The sequence below is a fragment of the Pinus tabuliformis genome, chromosome 5_1 (assembly GCF_031772625.1).
Source record: "Pinus tabuliformis cultivar Carrire ecotype Pingquan chromosome 5_1, CPIR1, whole genome shotgun sequence".
In the NCBI taxonomy this organism is placed as follows: domain Eukaryota; kingdom Viridiplantae; phylum Streptophyta; class Pinopsida; order Pinales; family Pinaceae; genus Pinus; species Pinus tabuliformis.
The window spans coordinates 976927883-976942980 of NC_142305.1; positions in this window are offsets into that span (position 1 = coordinate 976927883).

The window sequence follows — 15098 nt, forward strand, 5'->3', positions numbered from 1 at the left end:
CGTCTGCACAATTCGGTAGCGTCGACCTCTGATAGCCATGTTGACATCTCACCGTCAACTAGTGAAAGTGAAGTCACAGGACAGAGAGGGAAAGCTAGATTTCCCTGCAAACTGTGTGAAGGCGACCATGCCATCCACTGTTGTCCCTTCTTAGACGAGGCTAAAAGAGTTCTGGAAGATCGCCCGATTTTACGAGCGCAACTTCCTCCTGGATATCAAAAACTCCTGCCAAGTCCTTCACTTGTTGAGAACCTGGCTGGCCCGCCCAGGTGGTCAGCCGAAGCACCTATCATTGAAGATGAACCGTCTGGATCCATGCTTGACGAAAGTCAAAAGGTTGAGGCGGCAGTTGACCCGGTTTTGCCTTCAGAGGTTCTATCTTCGAATGATACCATCACAGAGGAGAATAAAGACGACACCGTCCAAATTCTCTTCATCAGCACAGACTCCGACGAACAAGGGGGCAATTTGCCCATTCCTTTGTCGCAGGAAGGAACTTCGTAAGAGTCATACCTGGCCGTCTATTCGGTCCCACCACCAAGCAACCTGGTTGTTTCCTTCGACTGGAACCAACTAGGCAGACCCTGGTTGCCAGCAAGCATACCATTCAGAATTATCGTTCAAATATACAGAATGGTAATGGCTGGCACTATCATTGATGAGGGGGAATCTGTGAGTATCCTTTCCTCTATTGCTTGGAAAGCGCTTGGTTCGCCAGCGCTTTTGCCTGAAATGAGAAATCTATCAGGCTTTGATAAAGGAACCAGTCGACCTTTAGCGATCCTCCCCAATGTGCCCATAACATTGGAAGGGAAGACCGTTCAAATGAATGTGATGGTCCTTCAAGGACCCTTGGACTATAACCTACTCCTTGGACGAGACTATATATATTGCATAGGAGCCATCGTCTCCTCACTCTTTAGAGTAATGTGTTTTCCGCATGAAGGAAGAGTGGTCAAGCTCGTGGACCAGCTTTCATTTCCCAGATCACGCATCGCAAATAGTCATATACCATCCCTAAATGGTCTCTTCACGCAAGAAATGTCTCAACCCATGGTCCGTCCTCCTGATGAGCGCGAGTAATCCGGGAGGATATGACTGGAACCCAGGGGGCATGCGTCCTAGTCTGCTTCGGCAGGAAAACTTTGGGTATAGGGTAGGTTTCTGCGGGAGAATATGACTAGCCTGTACCCCGCCCATGCTGGAAGAGGGTTATTCTAGAATAAGATTCTTTTGTCAAAGTTATGTGAGTTGACGAACTAAGTCTCTCGCCTTTGTCTATTTCGGTAGACATTGCTGAGGAAGTGTTTTGTTTGAAAGATTAACGAGACAATCTTTGGGTAACCTGAAAGAGGTAAGCCTCTCTTGTTAAAACAATTGTTTTGATGGAAAAGAAGTAGAGGTAACCTTGAAATCGTACTTTATACCTGGGGGCATGCAAACCTTTTGGAATGCAAGCAAAGAGCAGTTATTTATCTGTTTTTTGGGTTAGCCATTTCCTAACTTGCATAAAGAAAGGATGCGGGGCATAGCTTTGTAAGATGAAGCTCCATAAAAAATAGAATCTTAATGAGACATTCTTATCATATGACTGGGTAATCGAGCAGTTTTAGCACACAGTTCATGCTCATTAAAAAATAAACGCAAGATCCGAGCAGTTTTATCGTATAGTTCATGCTCGTTAAAAAATAAACATCAAATCGAGCAAATGTTTCTACCCGCATTTAAGCTCGTTTAAAAATGAACTATCCCAGTAAATAACCACTATGAATGTAATATATTCAGCCATTAAAGCCTTGGTCGTGTTTGCACCGTCACCTCCACTTTTCCATTGGCCGATCGTTCACCTCCATATGTTTGTTTACCCATTTTGAGGAACAGCTGCGAAGAGTGATTTCACTAGCCATCCTTGTGACACTGTCGTGATTGGAAATTTCCAACCTGTACCTGGAATCAGCTGCTAACCCGTTTTATCACTCGTTCCTCAAGAGACGAGTCTCCTTTAAGCTCTTTTCATCTGACTCGTAAAATATGAAAATATTGCCGAGTCCTTGGCCTTCCAGCTCGTTAAAGGGACAGGAAGTGCTATCCCTCCTCTAGATTTTAATCTTTTTGGACCTGAGGGATTATGGCACAAAAAGATCGAGCGCTTGTTTTATTCGGCTCGTTAAAACTATCGAAAACTCATCCCTTCTGTATTGTTTTATACTTTTTCGGACCTAAGGGATTAGATGACGAAAAAGGACTTTTGGAGTTAACTTTATGTACCTTTTCAGACTCTCTAAAAATGAAAAGGACCGAGTTATCCTTGTCGTTAGACTCGTTAAATGCATTAATAGCGACAAACTTGTCTTTAGACGAGAACGAGTTTCACTATCGCTAGGCTCGTTAAAACATAGCGATGGGCTTGCCCGAAGGGCAGGTTATAGAACAAGCATATGTTATCCTCCTCAAGCTTGACAAAAATAAAGAGGTACTGGTCAGCAATGACTGGGGAAAAATTTGGGAGAAACTCAAGAAAACTTTGATGGTAGCAAGTCGCTCTTGAACATGACACTTTTCCTCCGTACCACAATCGGGTTGGGTTGTTTCATTCACCGGTCACATCCATGGTCTCGCCATACCATCCATATTTAAGGTAATGCTACCAATCCATCGCATCAGTGTCGCCATATGTTCAAGAGAAGTCGTTCAGAAAAGTCAACCGTGTCCCATCCACTACCGTACATTATCCTTCATCCTTTCATGACCGCCACCCTGAATCATATGTCACAGATCGTTTTCACCTCCATCAAAATCATGAGCTCCGTTCCGTGTCACTGATGTGGGATTCATTAAGGCTCTCCTTTGACGGATCACTTCTTGTCGACATCAGCTCATTATCCAAGAAGTTGATCTAGGAACAACCCCTTTAGTACTTTGAAGCTTGCATGCCTCAATGGCAAGTTTCTCACTTCTGGCGACAAGTATACATCAATGACCTTCGACTGAAAAATTTTGCGTGGTGTTCAACGCCAAGTCCTTTATTCACACCACGTGAATTGTATTGCAGTACATTGAGGGTCATTATCATTATCGGTGATTCCCCTCGCGCTTGTTAACGGTTTACCTCATTGACCGGTAATCAAGCGATGTCTTTCCATGTTCGACTTCATAACATTTCTCACATGGATCGACTTGTACTTAGAGTGAAGATCGAACGAGTTTGAAGACCCCGGATCTAGTTTCATCCATCCGGGCTGCGATATATATTCAGGAAAAAATAAAGACATTGACATGTACATCATTGCAGCAGATAATCATCCTACCCAAAGGATGATAATTTCATCAAAATTATCAGTCTACCATTAGACGATTGTCTGTTCTATGTACAGAAAAATGAATTTATAAAGCTGAGCATGGGAATGCCCGCCTCAGCTAGATCATGAAAGCAATATGAAAAATAATGTATTGTATTGTATCTTATTACAGGTCTCCTCCCAGCACTGGATGAACTTCGGATCCCCCTGATAAAGTATTTCACCCAATAAACGGCCTCATACTTTAGGGGGCAACTGTTATAGACATTTTTGTGCGTTACAGCATTGAGCATGAAATGTCCATAATCTAAGGGATCCAAAGTCCCTAAACATGTTGTTCCTACCCCTAGAGGAACAAGGCTAACAAACCACAGCAATTCACAGAAGTTCTCCACCAGAAAATGCTCAAAAACAAGTCAATTCAGGATCAATTCAATGGCTCCACTAGCTGTCTGCGCTGAATGTCAAAGCCAACACTGGCTACCTGCACTGCAACGCAGGTAGAAACACTACCAGGGTGCATTGAGCGAGAATTGCCAAATGGCAAGTTCATTCCAAGAGGTGTCAAGACCCAGGAAGCTTCCAGAATCTTCCTCAATGACACTTGCCTCAGTGAATTCAACTGGTGATGAGTAAGAGGTTCCTAATCTCCAAGCGGAAGCAAGAACCTCCAAGTGGAATCAAGAACTGACAGAGGGAGAGGACACTAGTCAGATCTCAAGCTGACTCATCCTCTCTCCAAAAATCTATATATGGATCTCTCCTCCATGAGATCTAGAGGCTGGAATTTTGTTATTGCAAAGAATTGTTGTTGGTTTGAGATTGGAATCATTGGGTGCTTAATGCTTTGAAGGGGGTGAAGGTAGGAATTCCATTTGCTGGGAAGGAGATGCTAGATTGGAGCCCTCTGGGTTGTATCTCTTCCTGAACCTTGTTATTCATCAATAAAGCTATCTTGGTTTCTCCTATATACTGGTGTATTTTTGATGTATGATTGCATTAGTATATTTAGTTTATTTCTAATCCTGAACTAGTTATGAATATGAATCTATGTCTTTGTGTAGTGTTCTCTTCTTGTGATCTTGCAGAAACCTCTTGAAGCTGGGCGAGCGAGAAGACAAGTAGCTGGGAACGCTCAAAGAGAAGGGAAACTGGATCGAGGGACAAACGGAAGACACCAGTTAGTCCATCCATCTCTCTTCATTCTTAATTCATAAAGGAAGAATACTAGAATAGCTGTATCTGTTTGTTGCTAAGGCACTGTCACACCTTAGGTGGATAGGATCGTCCTGCATAGGCATTTTTCCCCACAACACTACCTCAACTGGTGGTCGATGGAGTTCCATTGCGCTGCTCCAGCTTCTTCTTCCTCGATGAGTGATCAACCTGAAACAATGCAAAGGAAATAGAACAAAGCACATAACCGGGAAACAACAATGATCTATTTACTCACAAAGTCAAGAAGTCATGAGCTATCAAGTAAATTACATACAAGACATACGAAAACATCATTGATTGTATTAATAATGAAATGAGAGCAATCTTACAACCAAATTGTTGACGTCGCAAGCCTTCTCAGAGGAATCCGGCCAGCATGTTCTCAAGCATTCACTCTTTGAAGATGGATCTCCCAACATACAAAATTCTCTCTCACTCATAAGTTTTACACAAAGTTAAGGGCACTTCACAACCTTCCACAAGCTCTCAACAATCCCACACTTGTCACACTCACACCAACTATCTAGCAAACTCACAAGCACTAACAACACTGTTCAATCCAAGAATTTACCAACTAGCCAACTAGCAGAGCATAGCAATGGTGAGAGTTTAAATAGGAGAAGGAGTCTCCATGAAAGGTGGAAGGGTGAGCTTATTTCCTTTGGAAGGTAGCACAAATGATGGAACTGCCATACTAGAGGAGGAAAGGCGACACAAACTATGCCAACAACCAGGTCTGGAGACATCCGAAAGGCCGACTGTTGGAACGAATTTGCCCAATATGGATCATCACGAGTGTATAACAGATCCTTAGCATTGACATCACTAGTGAGAAATGTAGCCAATCAGACCATTTCCAAAGATAATAAATGTCCCCGCACTAGAGCATGAAATCGGTCTATCGCGGGAATCAAATGTACTTCCGCGCAGAAAGCGCGGCCGGATTATCTACAAGCATTGTTGATCGTGTATATTAAGTCCAGAGTTGTGATGAGGCAGAAAACTTAGAAAAATTGGATCATTTGGCAACATCAGAGAGCATTTGTTCAGTATGAGCATGTTTGACTTGGACACATGACACAGTAGAAGGATAGGGGTGAAGGCATTGACAAATTACTATGTAATGGAAACCACTCCTATTGTTACGAATGATATCAATCAGTTTGAAGATTCCTCATCCCACAATGCAATTGTTCCAATAAATCAAGATTGAGTCTCTACCCAAAATCAAGAAAGTTCTCAAATTTCTAAATATCAAGCTTTTTTTGAGTTTCTCATTGCTGAGTTAAACAAAAGATATGACTTAAGGCCTAGACCAGGACCTGGTAGACCAACCAAAAAGGTAACCTTTGATGAACCTCAAGTTAAAACTTCTGAAACACAAACATCATCAAGTGAAACACATAATCAGTTACCAGAACAAAATATTCCTAAAAAAACTACTCCAACAATTTTTAATGTTGAAAAAGAATTAGAAAGAGTTAAAATTCCAATTCCATTATCTGAACTCTCTAAAAATATAGGTTATAAAAATCAAGTTTCAAAATGGATTCAATATTCAAGTATTGATGCAGAAGAAGATGTCATAAGTTTGCAAGATGAAAAACCTCAAGTAGTTTTTGGTCCTAGCTCTGATATGATTGATGAAAGTGTTCCTCCCTTCTATGTCACCTTGAAAATTCATGATTACCTTTTATATAATTTCATGTTTGGATTCTCGGGCTTCTCATAATTTAATGCCTAAAGTAACCATGGATCAACTTAAATACAAATTAATAGACCATATCATGATATGTATACTTTTGATTCTAAAAAGGCACCTTGCCTCAGATTAATTAAGGATTTAGTTGTAACACTTGCCCAAATCCCTGTCAAAAGTATAGTCTTGGATATAGTGGTTACATATATTCCACCCAAATTTGGAATGTTATTGTCTAGATCTTGTTGTGCAAAATTAGGAGGGAGTTTACAAATGGACATGTCTTTTGCTACAATCCCAGTTTATGGAGGTGAACATTTAAGATTATATGGAGAAATCAGATTTATTAACACAGTTTGTAAAGAAAATCAAGTCATCAATCATCCAATTTATGATATTGATCAATATTTTGGATGCTTTACTTTAGCTGATAATGATCTTTCAAATTCTCAGACCAGAATTCAAGAAGATTTTAGTATCCCTCCAATTTTAAATACTGATATTTGGAAAATGTACTTTAATGGAGCATTTTCCAAAGATGGAGTTATAGCTGGAATTGTATGCATTTCTCTTTATAAGAAAAACATAACTCAATCCTTTAAATTAGACTTTGATGTTATAAACAATGTAGTAGAATATGAAGCCTTACTTTTAGGATTGGAGTTAGCTAAAAGCCTAAAGGTTCAGAATTTGATTCTATTTGGTGATTCAAAGTTAATTGTAAAATAAATTAGAAACCTTTGTCAAACCAAGCACCCCGAGCTTATATCTTATAGGAATGAAGTTTGGGATTGTGTAGAAAATTATTTTCAAGCCTTTAATATCACATCAATCCCAAGAGAATAAAATATTCATGCTGATGCCTTGGCAATTTTTTCCCGGTGCTTTTAAAATTCATGATCCTATGCAATTGCATTACCATATTGAAGTAAACTATAAGCCCTCCATTCCTAATACCCTTAAAGAATGGTAGGTATTTGAATATGATGAACACTTAAAATACTTCGTACAAGCAGTAGATGAATTCTCAGCTTTGCATATCGAAGAAGAACAAATTGATTAAAATAAATCAAATGAAGACAATCAAAACTCGGAGTTAAATAAAAAAATAGCAGATCACAATATCATTCAATTATCTAATTACTTACATTCCAAACGGGTTAGTTCCCCTTGAAATACTCTTTGATCATAATGATGTCTCAAAAACCTCGTTATTGAATTCACAACAAGAGGATGTTCAGGATTATAATATTGGAACTTCTAAAGAAATTAGAAATGTTAAAATTTCAGTATCATTGCCTCAGGAAATTACAGAAAAATATGTCAATATTTTCAAACATTATAAAGACATATTTTCATGGTCATATGAAGAGATTAAAACCTATGACACAACTATTATTGAACATATAATTCCTCTCAAACTAGAAGCTAAACCTCTTCATCAAACGTTAAGAAGAATAAATCCAGTCTTGCTTCCAATTATTGAAAATAAATTAAAAACTATTGGATGCAAAAATAATCAGTCCCTTAAGATAATATGAATGAATAGCTAACCTAGTGTCTGTCAGGAAGAAAAATTGTGAAATACGAATTTTGTGTCGAATTTAGAAATATAAAAAAATTGTATTTAAAAAATAAGTATCTATTACCAAAGATGGATCAATTACTTCAAAAAGTCTTAGGTTCAAATAGAATTTCAATGTTAGATAGCTTCTCTCGATATAATTAGATTATGGTTAGTCTAGAAGATAGAGAAAATAAAACATTTGCAACTCCTTGGGATTCATTTATGTATGCTAGAATGCCATTTGGTCTAATCAATGATGGAGAAACATTTCAAAGAGCAATGGATCTTTCATTTATTGGTAATATAAATAAATTCATTGTCATTTATCTTGATGATTTAAATGTATTTTATAATTCTGGTGAGAAACATTTGAAGCACTTGAGGAAAATTTTTGAAATATGGGATTTCACTTAATCCCAAAAAATTGTTGTTTGTAATGAAAGAGGGAGGCTATTGGGACACACAATCTCAAAGGAAGGAGTTGTTATTGATCCAAAAATAGTCTTTCCAATTGAGGTAATTAGTTTACCTAGAAATAAAATGGAATCTCAGAAAATTAAATTTCTTGAGAAGATTTATACCGAATTATGCTGAGATAGTCAAAGATATTACTAATATTCTTAAAAATGATCATGAAGTAAAATGGATAGTACATGCTAGATATTCATTTTCACGGATCAAGAAGGTTATTTCAGAAGCCGCAGTACTAGCTAGTCCAGATTACTCAAAACCCTTTAGTATCTTTTCCTTTGTCTCTGACACTACCATAGTTGTTGTTTTACTACAAAAAAATGATGATGGATATGAGCACCCATTTCCTTTTTCAACAAAGTAATGAGAGATTTTGAGTTGAGATATGACATCATAGAGAAGAAAGCATATGCCCTTGTGTTACCCCTAAAAGCATTCAAGATTTATGTATTATATTCTCCTATCATTTCCTATGTCCCAAACCATGCAATAAAGATAATTTTGACACACCCTGATATAGATGGAAAAAGGGGAATATGGATTGCAAAGATACTTGAATTTGATCTAGACATCAGATCTACCAAATTAGGAAAAGGACAAGGTTTAGCTAAAATTTCGGTTGAATTAAATTGTAAGGTTCTTGGTATCAATACCATTTCTCAGAATTCAAGTGAGAATAATCCACAAGAACCTTCTAAAAACTCAACTATGAAGAATCCACATGAACCTTCTCAAAAATCAAGTGGGAATAATCCACAAGAACCTTCTTCCTATTCAAATCTTGTTCCTCTTCCTTTTTACATTGATGAAAAATTCCTACTTTTAGATTGGTATAAAGACATAGTGAATTTTCGTCGTGATTTAAAGTACCCTCCTGAATTTACAAGGAATCAATCTAGATCTCGTAGACTTAAAGCCATGAAATATTGTATCGTAAATGCCAATTTGTATTGGAAAGATCCTCTCAATATCCTTTTTTTATTTCTAACTGAAAGTGAAACATATGGAGTTATTGAACAATTTCATGAAGGCATTTGTGCAGGACATTTTGCTTGGAAGGAAACTCCATACAAGATTATGAGAGCAGGATTCTATTGGCCTAAATTATTTCCATAGTTTGGATCTAAAGTAAGAATTTGTATTCCATGTCAAATATTTGCTGGAAATGAGTATCTATTACTAAAGATGGATCAATTACTTCAAAAAGTCTTAGGTTCAAATAGAATTTCAATGTTAGATAGCTTCTCTCGATATAATTAGATTCTGGTTAGTCTAGAAGATAGAGAAAATAAAACATTTGCAACTCCTTGGGATTCATTTATGTATGCTAGAATGCCATTTGGTATAATCAATGATGGAGAAACATTTCAAAGAGCAATGGATCTTTCATTTATTGGTAATATAAATAAATTCATTGTCATTTATCTTGATGATTTAAATGTATTTTATAATTCTGGTGAGAAACATTTGAAGCACTTGAGGAAAATTTTTGAAATATGGGATTTCACTTAATCCCAAAAAATTGTTGTTTGTAATGAAAGAGGGAGGCTATTGGGACACACAATCTCAAAGGAAGGAGTTGTTATTGATCCAAAAATAGTCCTTCCAATTGAGGTAATTAGTTTACCTAGAAATAAAAAGGAATCTCAGAAAATTAAATTTCTTGAGAAGATTTATACCGAATTATGCTGAGATAGTCAAAGATATTACTAATATTCTTAAAAATGATCATGAAGTAAAATGGATAGTACATGCTAGATATTCATTTTCACGGATCAAGAAGGTTATTTCAGAAGCAGCAGTACTAGCTAGTCCAGATTACTCAAAACCCTTTAGTATCTTTTCCTTTGTCTCTGACACTACCTTAGTTGTTGTTTTACTACAAAAAAATGATGATGGATATAAGCACCCATTTCCTTTTTCAACAAAGTAATGAGAGATTTTGAGTTGAGAGATGACATCATAGAGAAGAAAGCATATGCCCTTGTGTTACCCCTAAAAGCATTCAAGATTTATGTATTATATTCTCCTATCATTTCTTATGTCCCAAACCATGCAATAAAAATAATTTTGACACACCCTGATATAGATGGAAAAATGGGAATATGGATTGCAAAGATACTTGAATTTGATCTAGACATCAGATCTACCAAATTAGGAAAAGGACAAGGTTTAGCTAAAATTTTGGTTTAATTACATTGTAAGGTTCTTGGTATCAATACCATTTCTCAGAATTCAAGTGAGAATAATCCACAAGAACCTTCTAAAAACTCAACTATGAAGAATCCACATGAACCTTCTCAAAAATCAAGTGGGAATAATCCACAAGAACCTTCTTCCTATTCAAATCTTGTTCCTCTTCCTTTTTACATTGATGAAAAATTCCTACTTTTAGATCGGTATAAAGACATAGTGAATTTTCGTCGTGATTTAAAGTACCCTCCTGAATTTACAAGGAATCAATCTAGATCTCGTAGACTTAAAGCCATGAAATATTGTATCATAAATGCCAATTTGTATTGGAAAGATCCTCTCAATATCCTTTTTTTTTATTTCTAACTGAAAGTGAAACATATGGAGTTATTGAACAATTTCATGAAGGCATTTTTGGAGGACATTATGCTTGGAAGGAAACTCCATACAAGATTCTGAGAGCAGGATTCTATTGGCCTAAATTATTTCCATAGTTTGGATCTAAAGTAAGAATTTGTATTACATGTCAAATATTTGTTGGAAATAAGTATATATTATTAAAGATGGATCAATTACTTCAAAAAGTCTTAGGTTCAGATAGAATTTCAATGTTAGATAGCTTCTCTTGATATAATTAGATTCTGGTTAGTCTAGAAGATAGAGAAAATAAAACATTTGCAACTCCTTGGGATTCATTTATGTATGCTAGAATGCCATTTGGTCTAATCAATGATGGAGAAACATTTCAAAGAGCAATGGATCTTTCATTTATTGGTAATATAAATAAATTCATTGTCATTTATCTTGATGATTTAAATGTATTTTATAATTCTGGTGAGAAACATTTGAAGCACTTGAGGAAAACTTTTGAAATATGGGATTTCACTTAATCCCAAAAAATTGTTGTTTGTAATGAAAGAGGGAGGCTATTGGGACACACAATATCAAAGGAAGGAGTTGTTATTGATCCAAAAATAGTCTTTCCAATTGAGGTAATTAGTTTACCTAGAAATAAAAAGGAATCTCAGAAAATTAAATTTCTTGAGAAGATTTATACCGAATTATGCTGAGATAGTCAAAGATATTACTAATATTCTTAAAAATGATCATGAAGTAAAATGGATAGTACATGCTAGATATTCATTTTCACGGATCAAGAAGGTTATTTCAGAAGCCGCAGTACTAGCTAGTCCAGATTACTCAAAACCCTTTAGTATCTTTTCCTTTGTCTCTGGCACTTCCTTAGTTGTTGTTTTACTACAAAAAAATGATGATGGATATGAGCACCCATTTCCTTTTTCAACAAAGTAATGAGAGATTTTGTGTTGAGATATGACATCATAGAGAAGAAAGCATATGCCCTTGTGTTACCCCTAAAAGTATTCAAGATTATGTATTATATTCTCCTATCATTTCTTATGTCCCAAACCATGCAATAAAAATAATTTTGACACACCCTGATATAGATGGAAAAAGAGGAATATGGATTGCAAAGATACTTGAATTTGAACTGACATCAGATCTACCAAATTAGGAAAAGGACAAGGTTTATCTAAAATTTTGGTTGAATTAAATTGTAAGGTTCTTAGTGTCAATACCATTTCTCAGAATTCAAGTGAGAATAATCCACAAGAACCTTCTAAAAACTCAACTATGAAGAATCCACATGAACCTTCTCAAAAATCAAGTGGGAATAATCCACAAGAACCTTCTTCCTATTCAAATCTTGTTCCTCTTCCTTTTTACATTGATGAAAAATTCCTACTTTTAGATTGGTATAAAGACATAGTGAATTTTCGTCGTGATTTAAAGTACCCTCCTGAATTTACAAGGAATCAATCTAGATCTCATAGACTTAAAGCCATGAAATATTGTATCATAAATGCCAATTTGTATTGGAAAGATCCTCTCAATATCCTTTTTCTATTTCTAACTGAAAGTGAAACATATGGAGTTATTGAACAATTTCATGAAGGCATTTGTGGAGGACATTATGCTTGGAAGGAAATGCCATACAAGATTCTGAGAGCAAGATTCTATTGGCCTAAATTATTTCCATAGTTGGATCTAAAGTAAGAATTTGTATTCCATGTCAAATATTTGCTGGAAATAAGTATCTATTACTAAAGATGGATCAATTACTTCAAAAAGTCTTAGGTTCAAATAGAATTTCAATGTTAGATAGCTTCTCTCGATATAATTAGATTCTGGTTAGTCTAGAAGTTATAGAAAATAAAGCATTTGCAACTCCTTTGGATTCATTTATGTATGCTAGAATGCCATTTGGTCTAATCAATGATGGAGAAACATTTCAAAGAGAAATGGATCTTTCATTTATTGGTAATATAAATAAATTCATTGTCATTTATCTTTATGATTTAAATGTATTTTATAATTCTGGTGAGAAACATTTGAAGCACTTGAGGAAAATTTTTGAAATGTGGGATTTCACTTAACCCCAAAAAATTGTTGTTTGTAATGAAAGAGGGAGGCTATTGGGACACACAATCTCAAAGGAAGGAGTTGTTATCGATCCAAAAATAGTCTTTCCAATTGAGGTAATTAGTTTACCTAGAAATAAAAAGGAATCTTAGAAAATTAAATTTCTTGAGAAGATTTATACCGAATTATGCTGAGATAGTCAAAGATATTACTAATATTCTTAAAAATGATCATGAAGTAAAATGGATAGTACATGCTAGATATTCATTTTCACAGATCAAGAAGGTTATTTCAGAAGCCGCAGTACTAGCTAGTCCAGATTACTCAAAACCCTTTAGTATCTTTTCCTTAGTCTCTGACACTACCTTAGTTGTTGTTTTACTACAAAAAAGTGATGATGGATATGAGCACCCATTTCCTTTTTCAACAAAGTAATGAGATATTTTGAGTTGAGATATGACATCATAGAGAAGAAAGCATATGCCCTTGTGTTACCCCTAAAAGCATTCAATATTTATGTATTATATTCTCCTATCATTTCTTATGTCCCAAACCATGCAATAAAAATAATTTTGACACACCCTGATATAGATGGAAAAAGGGGAATATGGATTGCAAAGATACTTGAATTTGATCTAGACATTAGATCTACCAAATTAGGAAAAGGACAAGGTTTAGCTAAAATTTTGGTTGAATTAAATTGTAAGGTTCTTGGTATCAATACCATTTCTCATAATTCAAGTGAGAATAATCCACAAGAACCTTCTAAAAACTCAACTATGAAGAATCCACAAGAACCTTCTCAAAAATCAAGTGGTAATAATCCACAAGAACCTTCTTCCTATTCAAATCTTGTTCCTCTTCCTTTTTACATTGATGAAAAATGCCTACTTTTAGATTGGTATAAAGACATAGTGAATTTTCGTCGTGATTTAAAGTACCCTCCTGAATTTACAAGGAATCAATCTAGATCTTGTAGACTTAAAGCCATGAAATATTGTATCATAAATGCCAATTTGTATTGGAAGGATCCTCTCAATATCCTTTTATTATTTCTAACTGAAAGTGAAACATATGGAGTTATTGAACAATTTCATGAAGGCATTTGTGGAGGACATTATGCTTGGAAGGAAACTCCATACAAGATTCTGAGAGCAGGATTCTATTGGCCTATATTATTTCCATAGTTTGGATCTAAAGTAAGAATTTGTATTCCATGTCAAATATTTGTTGGAAAGCAGAGGTTAGCAGCACTTCCCCTTGTTCCAGTGTTAATTGAAGCACCCTTTTTACAATGGGGATTATATTTCATAGGTGAAATAATTCCGGCTTCAAGCAACCAACACAGATGGATTTTAATTACTACAAACTGCTTCACCAAATGGGTAGAAACAATTCATGTCAAGAATGCAACATATATAGTAGTTATTAAATTCATTGAAGAGAACATATTTTCTAGATTTGGTTGTCAAGAAAAAATAGTTACAGATAATGCATAAGCTTTCAGCAGTATTAAAATGATAGAGTTTTATCAAAAGTACCAGATTTCATTACATCATTCTACACCTTATTACCCTCAAGGTAATGGAGTAGCAGAATTATCAAATAAAAGTCTGATTAAGGTCTTTTAGAGTCAGTCTTTGCAACCTTCCACCAATGATCAATCATGCTCTAAGAAAATGACCTTAGGGTGTCAAAGTCAAATTTTTTCATTTCAGTGAGTCTTCGAGTAAAATTTGGTCACTAGGTATTAGGTCTAGGATCATTTTCACTCCTTCCTAAGTTTTCCAAGTATTGGTCCCTGTCACCATTCAGCTGAGTGTCCTATCATTCAAAGATTTTTCATCGTTATTTCAAGTTCCAATGGGTCATTTTACACCTTGTTTGTGCTTAGGTAAGGCTCATTTCCCTCTCCTAGGGTTTTGATGGTGTTTTTTTTTGGATGGTCAAATCATCAACAAAAACTTGTATCCAAATGCTCATACACCTTCCCCTATCCTTAATATACCTTCGTAAATACTTCCCATCACTGATATTCCTCAAATTCATAATTTTCCCACAAACCCTAGCTTATTGCTACAATTTGACACTTTTCTATGTTAGATCTGTGTTTTGCCATTTTGGACCCCTTCCCCTCACTCAATCCTTGAAATTCCACTTTCCTCTGCTTCCTAACATCCCTCCCTACTTACCAAAATTCCCTCAAGAA